This window comes from Chiloscyllium punctatum, chromosome 43 (genome assembly GCF_047496795.1).
Source record: "Chiloscyllium punctatum isolate Juve2018m chromosome 43, sChiPun1.3, whole genome shotgun sequence".
Taxonomy (NCBI): Eukaryota; Metazoa; Chordata; class Chondrichthyes; order Orectolobiformes; family Hemiscylliidae; genus Chiloscyllium; species Chiloscyllium punctatum.
In genome coordinates, this window is record NC_092781.1 from 52,158,131 (window position 1) to 52,175,221 (window position 17,091).

Below are 17,091 nucleotides of genomic sequence, written 5' to 3' on the forward strand. Positions count from 1 at the left end.
GACTTTCCATGGGTCTGTCAGGAATAAAAGAATGACGAGAGTTAAATTAGGGCCAAACAAGGATAATAGTGGGAAGTTGTGTGTGGAGTCAGAGGAGATAGAGAAAGCACTAAATACATATTTTTCGACAGTGCTCACTATAGAAAATGAAAATGTTGGCGACAAAGATACAGAGATACTTGCATCTAGACAAGAAGAGATTGAGTTTCACAAGGAAGAGGTATTAGAAATAGTGCAGAGTGTGAAAATAGACAAGTCCCTGGACCGCATGGTATCTGAAGCAAGGGAAGTGATTGTCGAGCCTTTGGCAATGATCTTCAAATCATCATTGTCTACAGGAATAGTGCTTGAGGACTGGAGGAGAGCAAATGTGGTTCCCTTGTTCAAAAACGGTCGTAGCGACAACCCTGGTAATTACAGACCAGTGAGTCTCACTTCAGTTGTTGGTAAAGTGTTGGAAAAGGTGAAAAGAGTTAGGATTTATAACCATCCAGAAAATAAAAATCTGATCAGGGACAGTTAGCACTGTTTTGTGAAGGGTAGCTCGTGCCTAACGAATCTTATTGAGTTTTTTTGACAAAGTGACCATACAGGTAGATGACAGTACGTGGATTTCACAGAATTCTCGGATTACGGATATATTCGAAAAGTTTTCTTGGGAAAAAATAGATTACAGCAGCAATCAAATTTTCTCCTCCTCCTCCTCCGTTTTACCAGAAAGATCGTACCAGTTGTATTGTTTGCTCAATTTGTTGGTTATTTTCCAAACCTGCATTGAATCTATATAATAGCTCTATTCCAATGCAGGGGACCATTCATAGCATGCCACGAAATTTCCAATGAGAGAAGGATATCAGTTGCAGCAATGCATGGGATACTATCTGGATAATTATTAGAACCATCCCTTCCTCTATCTTGGCTCTTTTTTTGCATCTTCTGTTCTGAAGATACATTGTCAATTTCTACCCTCACCCTGCAAAATGGACAGTTTATTCCTCCAAATAAGTGCTTAGCAGTGTAGCTCGCATCAATTTCTTTAGACGAGAGTTCCTAATGTCTGAAAATGGTTGCTTGCAAAGCTAAGCAAAAGGTTCGGCGGCAGACTCGCACACCGCATAAAAAAGGAGAAATTTCCGGCAGAGAATTCGATGTGCATGGAAGTGGAATTGTTTTTTTTTCTAATAGGATGCTAATGCCAGAAGACATGGACTCATGTATCGTTTTCGTATCGTTTTCGTTGGCTTTCCTCATAGCTGGTGGACAACACTAGTAGTCCAAAATTTTTATCTGTTCTCTCTGGACTCAACAACGAGAGAAAAGAAGATTTATTCAGCAGCTGGAGTGACGTCGAATTTCAAACTTGCGATAATGCAGAGGAGGCAGTTAACGGGATCGGGGCAGGGAACGATTTGGTGACAAAAATGCGTTCAGTTGAGAGCAATATCACCTATTGCTTTTAGTGGTTAGATTCCTATTCAGATAATGGAGTTGCACGTGCTTAATAAAGAACGGGGTCTGCAGGATGAAATTATGTTAACTGTTTCGATGTTTTCCGAGTTTTAATAACGAGGACATTAATATAGTTAAACATCTTATTGACTTAACAGTCAGATGGAGTAACTTACCAGGAAGACAAACAATAGTGAGGATAGGATAGTAACCAGCTTGAATCACCCGAAATACAAACTATATCTGCATTGTTAACAATGGCCAATTTTGGGAAAGCTGGTAAAGACCCAAAGACAAACTTTGATTCATTGGTTTAAATTTCCAATCTGTTGCTGTCTGATACTGGTCTTGATCTCCCTTTCTGTGCAACTGATGATTCCTTATCATGTCGCACGTGATGCTCGCGCTGTTACTTTAAGATTGCGAAAGATGTCTCTTCTTAAGAGAAGATGAAATCCCTCCAATGAGAGAATTAGGATCCTTGGAATTTGGCATTAACTCCTTTAACTGTAGGAACAGCTTCAACGAACCCTTTTCAATTCAAAAGCTTTCTATGGTGACAATGCTATTCCTTTCTCACAGAAGTGCTGCCGTTGGTTATATTCACAGGAGTCATAAAGGTTGAGGTTCGGATATGACTGGAATAATTGTTGAGTTGGTTTTCTAAAGCAGTTGTTCAATGGAAAGGGAGTGGCCTCTTCCCGCAGTTCAAAATTCAGTTGTTTTGGGTTTGTCCAGCTGTTCTGTTTGATCCAGTTTCAGAAGCAAACCCAGAGAAACTGCTGGCTAAAGAAAGAAGCAGTTCTAATCTGTCCATTCTCTCTCTTCCTGTGACGTCTCTCCTGTAAGAATCTACGCTTGGTTTTACCTTTTTCTTGACCAATGGTATATTTAGGTGAATTTTGCAACATTATCATTAAGTTCTAATAGATTCGATGGGGATTCCAGATAGGCTCAGTTATTCTAAATACAGTACTTTTTCACTTGTTTTTCAAATAGTAGTCTCGAAATAGATACTGTTTTTATTAAAACTGAGTGGTTTCGCAAGCTGCATCACGCCTGGAATATCCACTCTACATATGTTTAAAACAATCAGAAAGGATAGGGTCTGGGCTACATTCTTGGCACGTTTAATGTGGGTCTGGACTGCTCTATCACCCAATCCCGTGAATTGTTGTAATGAGTGGGGTTAGGATTTATTCAGTTTGATCAAGGAAGTCATTATGGAAGGTGCAGAGGGACTGTCGATAATCAGTCCATCCTACATAAGTGTAAAGATCTACACGGGCTCTGCAGAGTTGGAAATATCTGCGTCTATATAGAAAACGAGAAATAGTAAACATCATAATCATGTCTTACAACTTTTATATCTGTTGAATATTTTGGAAATATTTGAAGTGCAATATGTCGGGAAATACGTTGTTGCTTTGAAAATAGTTATTTTGTAGGCACAATCAGGTTAGATCCGTGAACAAAATATTTTGCCAAAGTCACTCAGTTAATTGGTGTACTTCAGAAAAAAAATATGTTCAAGTGTATTTACTGTCTTGCCTAGAAAACCATTAATACAATTGAATATACAGAAGTGATAATCTCGACATATCATCGACTACAAGATTGAAAATTAGAGGAAATGTGAGAAGTTGATTGCTCTGATGGCATTCTGGAGACATCAGGTTTTTTTTCTCGGTCATATACACTTGGGGTGGCGCTGCAGCTCCTTGATTAACACTGTGGCATTAAGGCGCCATGATCTGGCTTCATGACTCGCTGCAAACGACTGGTGTGGAGTATTTTCCTTCTCCCATGTCTGCGTGTGTTTTTTTTTTCGTGTGCTCCATTTTGCTGCCGCAGTCCAAAAAAACTGCAGAATTCGTGGCTTGGTCATGTTAAATTGCCCTAGTATCATTCAATATATAGGCTCGCCAAAGGAAGTATAGGGTTACAGGGATAGTTTGCGGGTGAATCGGAGTCGGATGCTTTTCAAAGAGAGGGTTTGGTATTATGGGAAAAGCTCTAAGTTGGGTTAATGGCCAGTTTCCACACTGTAGCCAATCTGAGCTTCATGCAGCTGACAGCGCAGGATATATCATGTGCGTGGATGGAGGGCAGACAATTCCAATAAAAGGTATCAGTCATAAACAGAACACACTGATTTGGTGCGCTTTCTTTATTTTTTAGAAATGTAAGGACAATCGATTGTCAAATGTAGTCAGCGTAGAGGTTTTAATGAAGATAGAGATGACAAAATGAAATAAGTGATTTTCAACCTTCATAAATAGTTACTCATCCTCGCATATGATATTGATTCGTCATTTCTCGGTAATTGTTCTCACGAGATTTTTTGCTCCAGTCTCTCATTGTGTGCTATCGTTTCCAGCTTCTGCTCTTTCGGTCAATTTGCACGAATTTACTTTCTCCCAGAAACAAATCCATTGACATAGGTTTTGCTATTCAGTTGTTGAGAAATTTCATGTTTGACACATCTTTATCACATAAAATATTTTCCACAGCGAGTACTCAATGCCTTTCATCCATGATCTAAGAATATCATGGAAGGAGCTGATATCGATACAGTCAAGACAAAGTTCGATTAACATTTGAGATGAAGAAATGTACAGTATATGGGAGGAAACCAAGAGAATAGTAGGAGGTATTGATCAGTTGGAGAGTTTGTGCACACATGGGAGACTAAATGGACCACTCTGAGTTACAGTAATTCCTAGTTTGTATGATATTTATTAGACAGTTTAAACACCTGAAGACACAAGCTTGCTAGATGCAGGGTGCACCGGCTTCACTTCATTGTAATGTGTTTACGGTAGACAAGTCCCCATGACCTGATCACAAACATCACAGATTGAGTAGAATGCAAGTGAGGACATTGTTAACGTCTTGCCCAAGGTATGTGCATCATGTTTTCCAACAGAAGACTTGCCAGAGGCCTGGAGATTGAACATATTTCTTTACTTTAGTAACATGTTCAGCAGGAAAGATTCGTGAAATTACAGGCCACTAATTCTCTTACAATAGCAAGAAAGTTGTGGCAGACGTTTCTTCGTAACAGGGGCAACTCGCATTTAGAATCGGAAAATGAAGTCAATCGCAATAGTCACACACACCAGGTTATACTTCAACAGATTTATTTGGAAGCAGTGGCTTTCGGAGAGCTTTCATTATTTTACATGAAAGTCTTAACAACAATTCAGGTCTGTTCAAGATATATAACCTCTGTTCCATGATGCTGTAATCTATTGTGATAAATTGTGTGTCTAATAATTCCATCCCAAAACGAACAGATTTCGAAGCAGGGCTCTGAGAGCCAGTGCTTCCAAATACACCTGTTGGATTATACGGTATTATGGTTGTATGACATTTTACTTTGCCCACGACAGTCCAGCACTGGAGCGTCCACATCATTATTTGGCATAGAAAGATAGACTTTGTGTAGGGAAGGTCGTATCTAACAAACAGAAATTATTTTTTCTTGAAAAAAATGTCAAAGATAATTAATGAGCACCGAGCAAGATATGTTGCTTCTATGGACTTTTGGAAGACTTTTTATAAAGCCCCTCAAGTAAGCCTGCTACAAAATGTGAAGTCACTTGAGATCTACGATGAGATACTAACGTGGATTCAGAGAAGACTGAGATATGGAAGACTGAAACTAAAACGGAAAGATAATTTTCAGGCTAAAACTCTTAGCAAGTATGTCCCTTAAGGATCAATGCTGGGATACCTGTAAATTATGTGGACAAGAATGTAAGTTTGCTATCCACTGAACGCAATCAATGCTTATATTTCAAATTTATAGACGCAGCTAATGTGGGAAGCACTATCTTTGAGAATGCAGCTCCTTCATCAGGTCGTTTTTGGAGAGGGTCATTAGACACAGAATTTATCAAGCTTGTGGGTGCTAAGGAATGTCACGAACATTGCCAAGGACACGGCAGGACGTCAATGGGTTTGAGACCAGCGTGGAAAAACGAGAGTTGGAGGTGACCTAAGTGAGATCTCGAACGCAGGAGATAAATAACCGCAAACTGCATCAAACGTTGCAACAACCTGCAAAGGGATGTAGCTTAGAGGTCTGCAGTTTCCTGGAAGTGGCACCAGAAATAGGTGAGGGCGTCAAGAATGTAGATGTCATGCCAATCCTTATTCGTGGGGCAGAGGCGATATAAAATTTGCAAGTTACGTTACCGATTTATAGAAATTTAGTTCGGCCACATTTCGTATGTCGTGTACAGTTTTCGTCGTCACATGACCAGAGGGATGTGAAAGATTTCGAGGGGCTGCATAGCTTGTTTATCAGGACATTGCCCGGTTGGCGATGTATTAGCTCTGAACATAAATTTGAAAAATAAACCGGAATTGAAATCAGTTAAATTTGGAGGATGATTGTCAATTCGATAAAAGCATAAGGACAGAGAATTTTTCGAGGATTGGATTAATGGATAGTTACAGGTATTTTTTAATCCCAAGTATGAAATAACAATTACTTGGAACACAAGTCTGAAGGTGAGAGCGTTTCAGAAGAATGGCGATGAGAGAGAGTGCTTAGTGTCTGGAATGCACATGCAGAGCAGTGTTGAAGGCGGAACCAATGGCTCGGTTAAAGAGTTATCTTGACAGATTTGTAAACAGGAATGGAATGGACGGATACTGAGCATATCGATGCAAAGTTGCTTAGTCTAGAAAGGTATTATGTGGAGGTTCAGTTGTGGGAATTCTTGTTCCTTTGCTGCACAATTCTTTCTTCTTTAACTCTGACACTATCATGTTGAAAAAGCTCAACGCATGCAGAGGGTAAAATACTTCGTTTTCTTTTGAGGCATTTCATGGCAATTTGGACTCGGCTTTCAGCTGAGTAACTTCACAGCATAACGTCTGTTGATGACAATCCCACAACAGCCATATCGAGTTGTGTCTGCTTTGTCTTACGACAAGTAAAGCTGACAGAATTTCTCATTTTTCACATCTCATACTTCGACCTATAGTAAGTTTCTGAATCTCCTTTCTGACCTTTTTCATCCACTTTGTCTTGTGCTTTGGGCTCAACCGTCCAACGTTCTCCTGTTGTAATCGTCTCGCTTTGACCTTCTTCACCACGCATCCACATTCATACACAACAGTGCTTGTTTATTTCATAAAAATATACGGTTTCAGTTTCTTTCAGTAATTAAGATGAACAGTATTCGTCTCTCAAATTTACTTCGTTTTTCTCTGCCTAACTCTTGCTAAGTTTCTCCAGTATTTTGTTTTGCCATACTTAACACTTCTCGTGTTACAACACAGGGTAAACCCTTCTGCTCATTTAAACCAGACACACATGAAAGTTCACCGCATGCCATAATGTGTTAAATTTCTAGTGGCAAAGTGCTATCCCACATATCACAATTTAAAGAAGAAAACAATAACTGTTTTTATTCTAAAAACGAGAACATTAGGCAACGAATTGTTACAACTCATTTGTATTAAAACTATTTAACCTCACATTCTACAGCACTGTTATGATAAATTCGCCCTTAAATCTATGGCAAATCAATTTTCAAAACACTTGTCCGCTTTGCCTGTTCGAAGTTCCTCTGTTGTTTCTTGTAGGTGTCTTTGTTCTTCTGCTGCAAAACTTTCTGATGCCCATGTACCGTTCCAAGGTAACATTCTGCTGCAGTCTGTTGCTGATTGGCTGCTGTTTGCCATTCTAAAAGTACGACCTATTGATTTCCTTCAACATTTTCGTGGCAAATTTGAGAATCATCTTCAAATCCCAAAAACTCTTTCGAAATTTTAAGAGCTATGTCTCTCACTTTTATTTTAACAAACCACAATTCGCTGAAAGTAAACAAATTGTCTCAACTACTTTTCATTTAAGTATCGAGGGCACTAACCTGCAAGGCTTTAAAACTATACGGCTTTTCTTGGACACTAAATATATTCAAATCTGTCCGATTCTGACCAGACTGTATCGTTCTCAGACGACCAAAATCACTAATCCGCGATCAATCTGTTCAATTCCTGGCGATCAACGGCAAAACATCGGACAGGCTCACTGGTTTGATGTCATCCAAATCATTAAAATTCAAGTTCTATTGGAGTTTGGTATCTGCAGCATAATTTAAACAGTTGGTCCACATTTGAATTTGTTTTATACTATGACAATGCTGCTCCCTGTATTTGTTTCACAACCAAAGGTTACTTTTTATAATCGACCAGCACACTCTTTGCCAGCCAGGTGTTTCAGCTCGCTTAAAAGTGGAGCACATGTCCAGAAGTTCGTAACATCTGCCAACTTAAGATAAAACTGAACGATCATGATGAACGGATGGGGCCTTTTTCTTTTGTACTTCTGAACCTTATGCTCACAGCATACTTATAACATTAATCTAAGTTCATCTTGACATATATACACACACATACATACACATATGCATAAATCTACAAATAGACATTGGATAGAAACCAATCTCATCTAACGTCTGTCAGTTAAATCTGTGAAAGGACGTCTGCAATTACATTCTTATGTATTGCAACACTTAGAATTTGTAAATTAAATGTATGTAACATAAGACTCCAATGAAACATTTAAAGTGTTCTTTAAAGTGTGCGAAGAAAATGAGTATATTCTGATTCATTAAAGGAAACGTCTCTGACACATTGTCTGTAACATTCACATTAAGATGTTGTAAGGTCTGTACCAATTTCAATAGTTCTTTTTACATCGTGGAGTATTTTCTCTTTTGGATGTTGCGTTTCTTTGAAAAGTAAACAACTGGCAGTTGAATTTCATGACTATCTTCCTGTTGTAATACAGATCCAATTCCTATGTCAAGAGCATCACTCGCAACGTTGAGGGGTTTGAAAAGTTTGGTGTAGCTAGAACTGGTGCGATAGTTAGTATTGCTTTTAAATATACAGTTGGCACCTGGCATTGTTCTGTCCACCGAAAGTTTCTGGTTATCTTCATGAAATCTGTTTATGCTACATACACAGCTGACGTTTTGACAAACTACTGATGGAGTCTGCTTCGTCGCAAAAATCAAAGCAACTCTTTCCTCGAGACTGGTTGAAGGAATTCCTTGATGGAATTGGCCATGGGGTCAACCTTCCATGACCAATGATATATCGCGAGAACGTCACCTCTCCATTAGCGAATTCAATTTTGTTTAAGTCTATTCTCAGCTTTGCTACTCTTAATCGTTCAAAGAGCTCTGCAAATTGTACCATGTGACCTTTCATGGACTGAAAGATCACTACATCAGCCAAATACACTGAACACTGTATTAACCCAGCCACAGCGCTGTTCATGAGTCTTTAAAATGTGGCAGGTGCATTCTTTATTCCGAAATACATCATTTTCATTTGATATAGCTCATTTGGGTTTTACAAACAGAAATCTATTTCGCCGTCACTGATAAAAGTACCTGTCAATAACCAAACAGGAAATCTAATTTGGTGAGATTACGAACTTGTACAACTTTCTCTGTACAGATCTCCAATCTTGTTATTGGATATATGTCCAATTCTCTTATACCATAAACTGTTCGATAATCCACGCCAAATCGTTGAGACTCGTCCGTGTTTGGGAACTAAGATTTCGGTGAACGCCACTCACTCTGGCTTGGTACAATAATATCCTCGTTAGGTATGGCATCTACCGCATTCAGGACCTGTCTGACTTTCAAGGGATGAACCCGATAAGCGTGTTCCAGTATTGGAACAACACTCCCTGTGCAATAGCATTAGTCCTCCCTATTTGATTGCTACAAATCTCCTCATACTGCTGTCACAAACCTCTCAACTGCGTTCGTTGCCGTTGTAATAACCTATCTCACTCATAAAGGACTTACTCAATTTTAACTTATTTTGTCGCACAACAAAACTTTTAATATCAGGATTCGATTCCTTACTCGATGGGACAGCAAAAAACGCCTGCTTCTCCAATTCTTTCTCTCTCGTATAGTCCGGATTCAACATGTTCTCCTGACATACACAATTCAGGTCTTTCTTTGAATCTGGCATGTTTACTAAATCATTCACATGAGTCATCTTTTTCTGAATTTGATAGGGGCCACTAAACGTTGCTTCCAAGGGATTTCCTATCACTGGTTGCCACACGAATACATCATCCCCGAGGCCCTGCGGGCAAACGTCCGAGTCTCAGAGTTTTCATCTGCCACCTGCTTCATTGTTAGCTGTGTTCTCTTTCTGTGCTGTTCAGGTAATTCACCGACTCGAATTAATCTATCCCTCACCGCGGTACATAATATGAGTGTGATATCTTTGACTTTGGCCCAGTGAATTTCTCTTTAATTAATTTCAAAGACCCTCTCATTTCATCAACGAATATCAACTCGAATGTTGTAAACTGAGTATACTCGTTTGGGGAAATTCGAATCATAAACAATACGAAAGGAATTCATTTATCCTAATTTTTAGGGTAACCCTGACAGTATGCTCGCAACATGGTCTTCACCGTCACCTTTTTAACGCTGCCTGTGATTCAGGGTGATACATACTTGATTTAAAGTGATGCATACTAAAGTTTTCTATGATAGAAATCACACAACACCAGGTTATAGTCCAACAGGTTTAATTGGAAGCACACGAGCTTTTGGAGCGACGGTCGTTCATCAGGTGATGAATGAGCTTCGCTCCGAAAGCTAGTGTGCTTCCAATTAAACTTATTGGACTAGAAACTGGTGTTGCGTGATTTTTAACTTTGTAGACCCCAGTCCAACACCGGCATCTCCAAATCAAAAGTTTTCTCTAACCTCCTTAAACAACATCACAGCGCAATTAGACCCTTAGGCCGACTGAATCTCTCTGGGTATCCCAAATCCTTTTAAGAAAGTTATTAACTGCTCTATCAATCTTTTTTGCCTTGATACTCCGTAATGGAATTGCCCCCATTATGATTAACACTTCAGCTCTTTGGAGGCGACCTACAGAGTCAATATAACCCTAGTAAAAGGTTCTTCAGATGCGGGAATTTGAACAACAGTGATGGTTTTAATACTACCTCTGGCTTACCTACCATTTGTCATGAATGGCACGTATTGCAATGAGTGGTCACACACTTGTGCATTCTAGCCCAATGAAAATGCTTTCGTCTCTGAGCCTGAGTCTTGTGTAGCACTAGGTGACCACCTACAGGTGGATCATGTGCTACCCGCGACACCTACTACTCGAATGCTACTGGCAACACAATCTGGTGCACTTCAGCCTACTTCTCTTCTACGCGAAGCTGCCGTGTTCTCCATTTCCGTCTTTGGATTTTAACTTCTAGATAATTATACTCATGAATATCCTCTGCCTCCTTTTCGGAATATGCATGTAATATGTATCTTTATTGTCTTGTTTTGTTTTTGCAGTCACTCAAACTTTCAGGGCCAAAACGCTTCTCTCTGAACATCTGCCATTACCGATTCGTCCCTCATCATTCTGTGAAACAGCGTGTCCGCGATCTGCAACTCAATTGCTTCTTCTGTCTCTTTCGTTTTTGTTCGTGCTTTAACTTCTAATCGTGAGATCTGGTTAATACGCAGTCTGCGAAAATGCCAGTGTATTTACGTTGTAACTCCTCAATTTCTTTGTCATCCTTGGGCTTCTTCACAACAAAGGGGAGCCACTCCCACCTTGATTCTCTGTAGCTCATTACGAAGAACAAACTGTACTGCTAGAATTGACACTTTGTCAATCACTCCCACTGGAAATTCCCCAGTCTTCAGTTGGCAGTCCAAACTGATCTGACATAGGCAACGCTAAATTTATGTCCATGTTTACCAAAAATTGCCATATACTCGGGTAACAAATCAGAAAGAGTGTGAATTAGCTCATCCCCTACTATCAGCCACTGGTTGGTCCTGTATGTTAAAAATAATAACTTCTTGTTCTTCTCCCCAATTCGTTCTAAGTAAATTTTACCCACTGAAGTCAGTTATTTACAGCGATCAGTTCAGAACTTCATACCCACCCTCTGCCCAGGCTGTGCTCTGTCCTGCATCTCCTCGGCTTTTATTGCGGTTTTCTTTACTACCTTCATGAATGACACTGGCCGAGCATCTTTTGCCACATCTTTTTCCTGGTGGTGACCCTCAATGAGAGTTCGAAGCAAATACATTCTCACATTATTTTGGTTCACTGCCATTGTGATACATTGCAGCAGAAAGATATTTTCACATTTGCAGCATGCTATAAGATCCAGCCATGCCCATCGCAAAGACAAGCTTTACGAAAGACGAAGGAAAGGTCAAAATGCAGGCAGTTGTGAAAAATGCAGACCTGATTTGAGAAACATAAATCTTCGCAAAACGCTGTGATATTGAAGAAACTGTAATGTTTCCATGTCTCGGCTGAGAGGGGTCATCATCTCTGAGCAATACGCACTTTAAATGATGCAACGAGTTGGAATAGTCACGACAGCAGTGTGCTTTAAATGGGACACCCATTCACATACATCTGTGTTACTAAGATCATCCAGCACTGTTTCCACTGTTGGTTATCCATTTGGATGAAGTTTTGAGCAATGTCTTAAATTTGTGGTGTACTCCCCGGAATCACCATCACCCTGTAGAGATGATGTGCAGTTTCCCCGAGGCTGACTATGGAGGTCAATGCAATGGCATCAGAAGGGAGTTGGAGGAGGCGGGAGAGTTAGGGCCAGAGAATTTTTTCATTCTGATCCAGGCTTTCACGGGTTTCGGTTTGAAGAGCAGGAAAGTGAACTTTGCCTTTCTGGGGTTCGGGATTGTGAGTAACCTGGCAGGCCATGACAGTAAGAGACAGAGGGTGATCGATGTCTCTATTCATGGCTCCCATAGCTGAAAGGACAAATTCAATAAATGAAGCCTTGTTCACAAGCTCCTAGAAGTATGCATCAGTGGAACAGACTCTTTGCCCACGCTCTCACGATTTAACAGATGGAAGCAATTCAATTTGCTTGTACAGAGCCCATATAACTTTATTTTACAGCCAGATGTTGTATTGTTTTGGGAAGTATGAAAGTTTCGTGCCAAGTTGCGGTCTATAACTATTCCATATTCTGCACAAGAACAGACAGTGAATTTGTGCAGGCGTATTTTACTCTAGGTTCGTCTTCTACGATCGAAACTCAGGAGGAAAGTCAAAGTTATCATTGATATTTCCAACTATACCTGCGTATTTAACCAAAGAATTGCAGTATCTGTGAACCAATTCACAAAGGTGACATTGATGTAAGCACAATTCTCTGGTCAACCACACAGAGGAAATATTGCGCTAGTTTCCCAGGATAAGGGGAAACAGTGGACCGGAGTAGCTGCTCGCAACATTTCAACTTTCAGTGAACATATTTACAATCTTTTTTTGCAGCTCTATCTATTTTAGTGGATTAGGCCAAAAAGAATGTTGCTTCAAGAGAACAGCATTTCCTATTTAAACATGAAGTGCGATCAGTTCCCTGCTTAATCCCATATATCTCTCCAGAGAATTGATACAACTCTTTCACCTCATGTTGATTTTACTCTGGAAGATTAACCAGTAATTTAGGCCAATTTTCAAGAACGTCCTCGTTGTCTAATTCAATTCTAGTTCTGTCACGATTAGAACTATCTGTTTTGGGTACAGTGGTCTCGGTTGTGATAAATGCTACATTTTTCCTTTTGCTCTCGTTCCTGATTGAAGTACTGTTTGCACGTATTCCCACGACATATTGTGAGAGCTGGAATTCCTAGATGTCATGCACTGGGCCATGGAGAATCATTGTATGTGATGCATCTGAATCTCCAGGTGACATTGATCAAGGAAATGCACACAGGTGGTGCAACAAATAAAGGTGCACGGCATTATAGGTAAGGAGGTAGCATGTGTAAATTACAAGCTAGTGAGTAGAAAACAATAATTGTGGATAAATCATTTCTTTTTTTTAATTTTGGCAATCAATGTCTACTGATTTGCCTCAAAGATCAACGTTGGAATCATATTTGTTTCCAACTGACACCGATGATTTGGAATTTTAGGTCAGGTGTAAAGTGTCAATGTTCGCACATGACACTATGATGAGGGGCATAGCGAAAACAGCAGAATAATAGAGAAAGATTAAGTGAGTGGGTAATAGTGTGGCAGGTTCACTACAATTCTGGTAAATGTAAAGTCACTCATTTCGACAGGGATAACAGCAACACAATTGTTTTTTTAACTGGAGAAAAGTTGCAGCATGCTGCGATTCAAAGGGACCTGTGTGTACTTGTACATCAATCTCAGGAGGTTGATTTGCAATTGCATCAGGTAACTAAGAAAGGAATTGGTATATTTACTTTAATTGCAAGACGGATGGATTTTCAAGACTCGTAGGTTATGTTGCAGTTGCATCGCGTGCAGATGAGGCCACATCTGGAAACTTATGTCTAATCTTCGTCTTCTTACGTGGGAAATAATGTCATGCCACTGTAAGGGACGCAGAGAGGTTCCATAAATTGATTCTACAGTAATGAGCTTTGCCTTTTGAGGACCAGACTGAGTAGCTGAGCTGATACATATTGGAATTTAGAAAACAATGGGAGCGGTCTTTTTGCCACAAGTAAAATTATGAAGGGAATAGTTAAGATCGAAGCAGGGAGGTTATTTCCACATGTAGGTCAAATTAAAACGGAGTGACATATATTCTACATTGAGGGAAGCAGATTTACGACTCAGTTGAATAATTGATTCATTACCCAAATGGTTGTGAATCTGCAAATTTCCCTATCACCTGAAGCAATTAAGTCTACCATTTTTTTTGTTTTAAAGTCAAAACTAGATTGATATTCGAACAGTGCAGAAATTCATGTTTTTTTGCGAATGGGCGGGGAAGTTGAGTTGAGCAGCAAAACGATCACCCACAATGTTACTGAATGATGAAGCAGGCTCGAGGAGTCAGATCGCCTACGTATGCTCGTTATATTTCTTATATTTGAATATTAAACATAAAACTTAGACCATTACAGCGCAGTACAGGCCCTTCGACCCTCGATGCTGCGGCGACCTGAGAAACTAATCTGAAGTCCATTTAAAATACATTATTCCATTTTTATCCATGTCTATCCAATGACCATTCAGATAATCTTAAACTGGGCCATTCTCGTTTTGTTGCAGGCACACCATTTTATGCACCGAGTGCACTCTGAGTAAAGAAACTACCTCTGACATTTGTCCGATATCTATCAAGCCTCAACTTAAAGTTATACCCACTCGTTATAACAATCGCCATTCGAGGAAAAGTGTGTAACTGTGCTTGTGTGTGACATGTCTGATTATCTTATACGTTCCAATTAAGTGATCTCTAAACCTTCTTTCACTGAACGTAAACAGCCTCATGTCCCTCAGCGTTTCATCTAACACCTTTCCTGCACATCAGGCAACATCGGGTAAATCTCCTCTGATACCTAACAAGATTTCCACATCCATCTTATAAAGGTGGTGACAAGAACTGTGCGCAATCCTGCAAGTGCAGCTGCACCAGATTTCCGTACACTTGCAGCATGACCTCATGGCTCCGAAACTCCGTATCACTAAGAATAAAAGCTGGCATACTGCATAACTTCTTAATAACCCTCTCAAACTGGGTGACGACTTGCAGGGATACATGTTCATGGTCATCAAAATCTCTCAGTTCATCGACACTACCTAGCATCTTACCGTTAATCCTGTGCTCTGCACTCTTGTTTCTTCTTCCAAAGTGAGCCACCTCACACTTTTCAGCATTAAACTGCATTTGCCAACTCTCAGCTCTGCTCTGCAGTGCATCTGTGTCGCCCTGCAACCTCCAATATCCTTTGGTATTGGGCACAACTCTACCAACCTCGTGTCATCCACAAATTTACTAATCGATCCTTATCCGCCCTCATTCAGGACATGTATAAAAATGACAAACTGCAGTGGTCCCATAACAGATCGTTACCGTGCACCTTTAGGAACTGAACTCCAGGATGAACATTTCCCATCAACTACAATGGGCTGTCTTCGTTCAGTTATCAAATTTCTGATCAAGACCACCAAATAACTAACTCTCGAAACTTCGCATTTTATGCAATAACATTCGGCGGGAAACCTTATAAAACGCCTTACTGAAATCCATATATAAAACATCAATTGATTTACCAGCATGCACTATTTTGGCCACTTTCCCAAAAAACGCAATAAGGTTTGTGTGGCACGACCGACCCTTCACAAAACCGTGTTGACTATCATAATCACCTTGTTGTCTTTCTGGATGATTATAAATCCTATCTACTAAACCTTTCTAACACTGTAGCCACAACCGAAATAAGCCTCATTGATCTGGAATGACCATGGTTGTCTCTACCCCCTTCTTGAAGAAGGAAACAATATTTGCTATCATCCAAACTTCTGGCACCATCCCTGTTTATAATAGCGATATAAAGATCAAAGCCAAAGCTTTACAACCACCTCCCTGATTTTCAAGAGAATTTATTTTCACACAATCCAGAATTGCTAACACCTCTTCCTTTAGAATCTAAATCCCACCTCGTCAGTTAGCCTGTATCTCGGTATTCTACTCGACAACATTTTTCCAGTGTGAATACTGACAATGAATATTCATTTCGGACTTCGCCTATCTCCTCTGACTCCACGCTTAACTTCCTCCTACTTTCGTCGATTGGCCCTAACCTTACTATTGTCATTCTTTCATCCCTGATATACCTAACGGTTTTCTTTGATCCAAAGCTCCAACAACTTCTCATGTCCCCTTTCCGGTCTTCTTCGGTCTCTCTTTCGGGATTCCATTGCTGACATTACCTCTAAAGTGCCTAACTGACCCTTCACGTCTTATTCTAACGTTAGCCTTCTCACTCCTCTTTCGTGAACCACGGCTCCCTCGCTGTACAACGTCCTTCCTTAAGTCATGTTCTTATGTAATAAAACACTTGTCCTTTGATCGGGTGGCCTTATCAAACAAGACACCTCACTCAATTTCACATTAATTTGATACTGATTAGGGAAAGACTCAATTCCCACCTGGAATAACTCTACTTCTTTATCTGCACGAGCAAAACGCAGGAACAAGAGAACCCTTTCAACTGCTCGAACCCCTCCCTCCAGTCAACAGGATGTTTTGCTGCTGAGCTGCACATATCTGCACTCAGGCTTCATCTCTCCCTCAACGAGATAAAATAATCTCATATTTCAATCTGACAATTTATAGAGAATCTACTCCGGTTTACGCAAACCTTTTCCAAATGTCGATAACACTTTTTGTTCGTTTTCATATTTATCTGTGTGTGTTTATGTTCATGTGTGTCGGTGTTAGTGAGTGAGTGCGGATATGCGGGTGAATCTATGTGTATGTGTACCATGTGCGTGTGTCCTTGTTTGTGTGAGTGCGTGTGAGTGTCAGAGTGTGTGTGTGTGTAACTGTGCTTGTGTGTGAATCACACTGTGTTCAAGAGCGAGAGTGTGTGCGTTTAAGAATGTGTTGCATGTGTGTATGTGTATATCTGTGAGTGTATGTGTGCGAGTGTGAAATTAAGAGAGAGAGTCTGAGTGAATGCGTCTTTGAGAGAGAAAATGTGTGTGCGTGCGTGTGTGTGTGTGTGTGTGTGGCGGGGGGGGGGTGCTGGCTGGAGGTATTCTCTCCCAGAATGGAATAGGGTCAAATTGGCA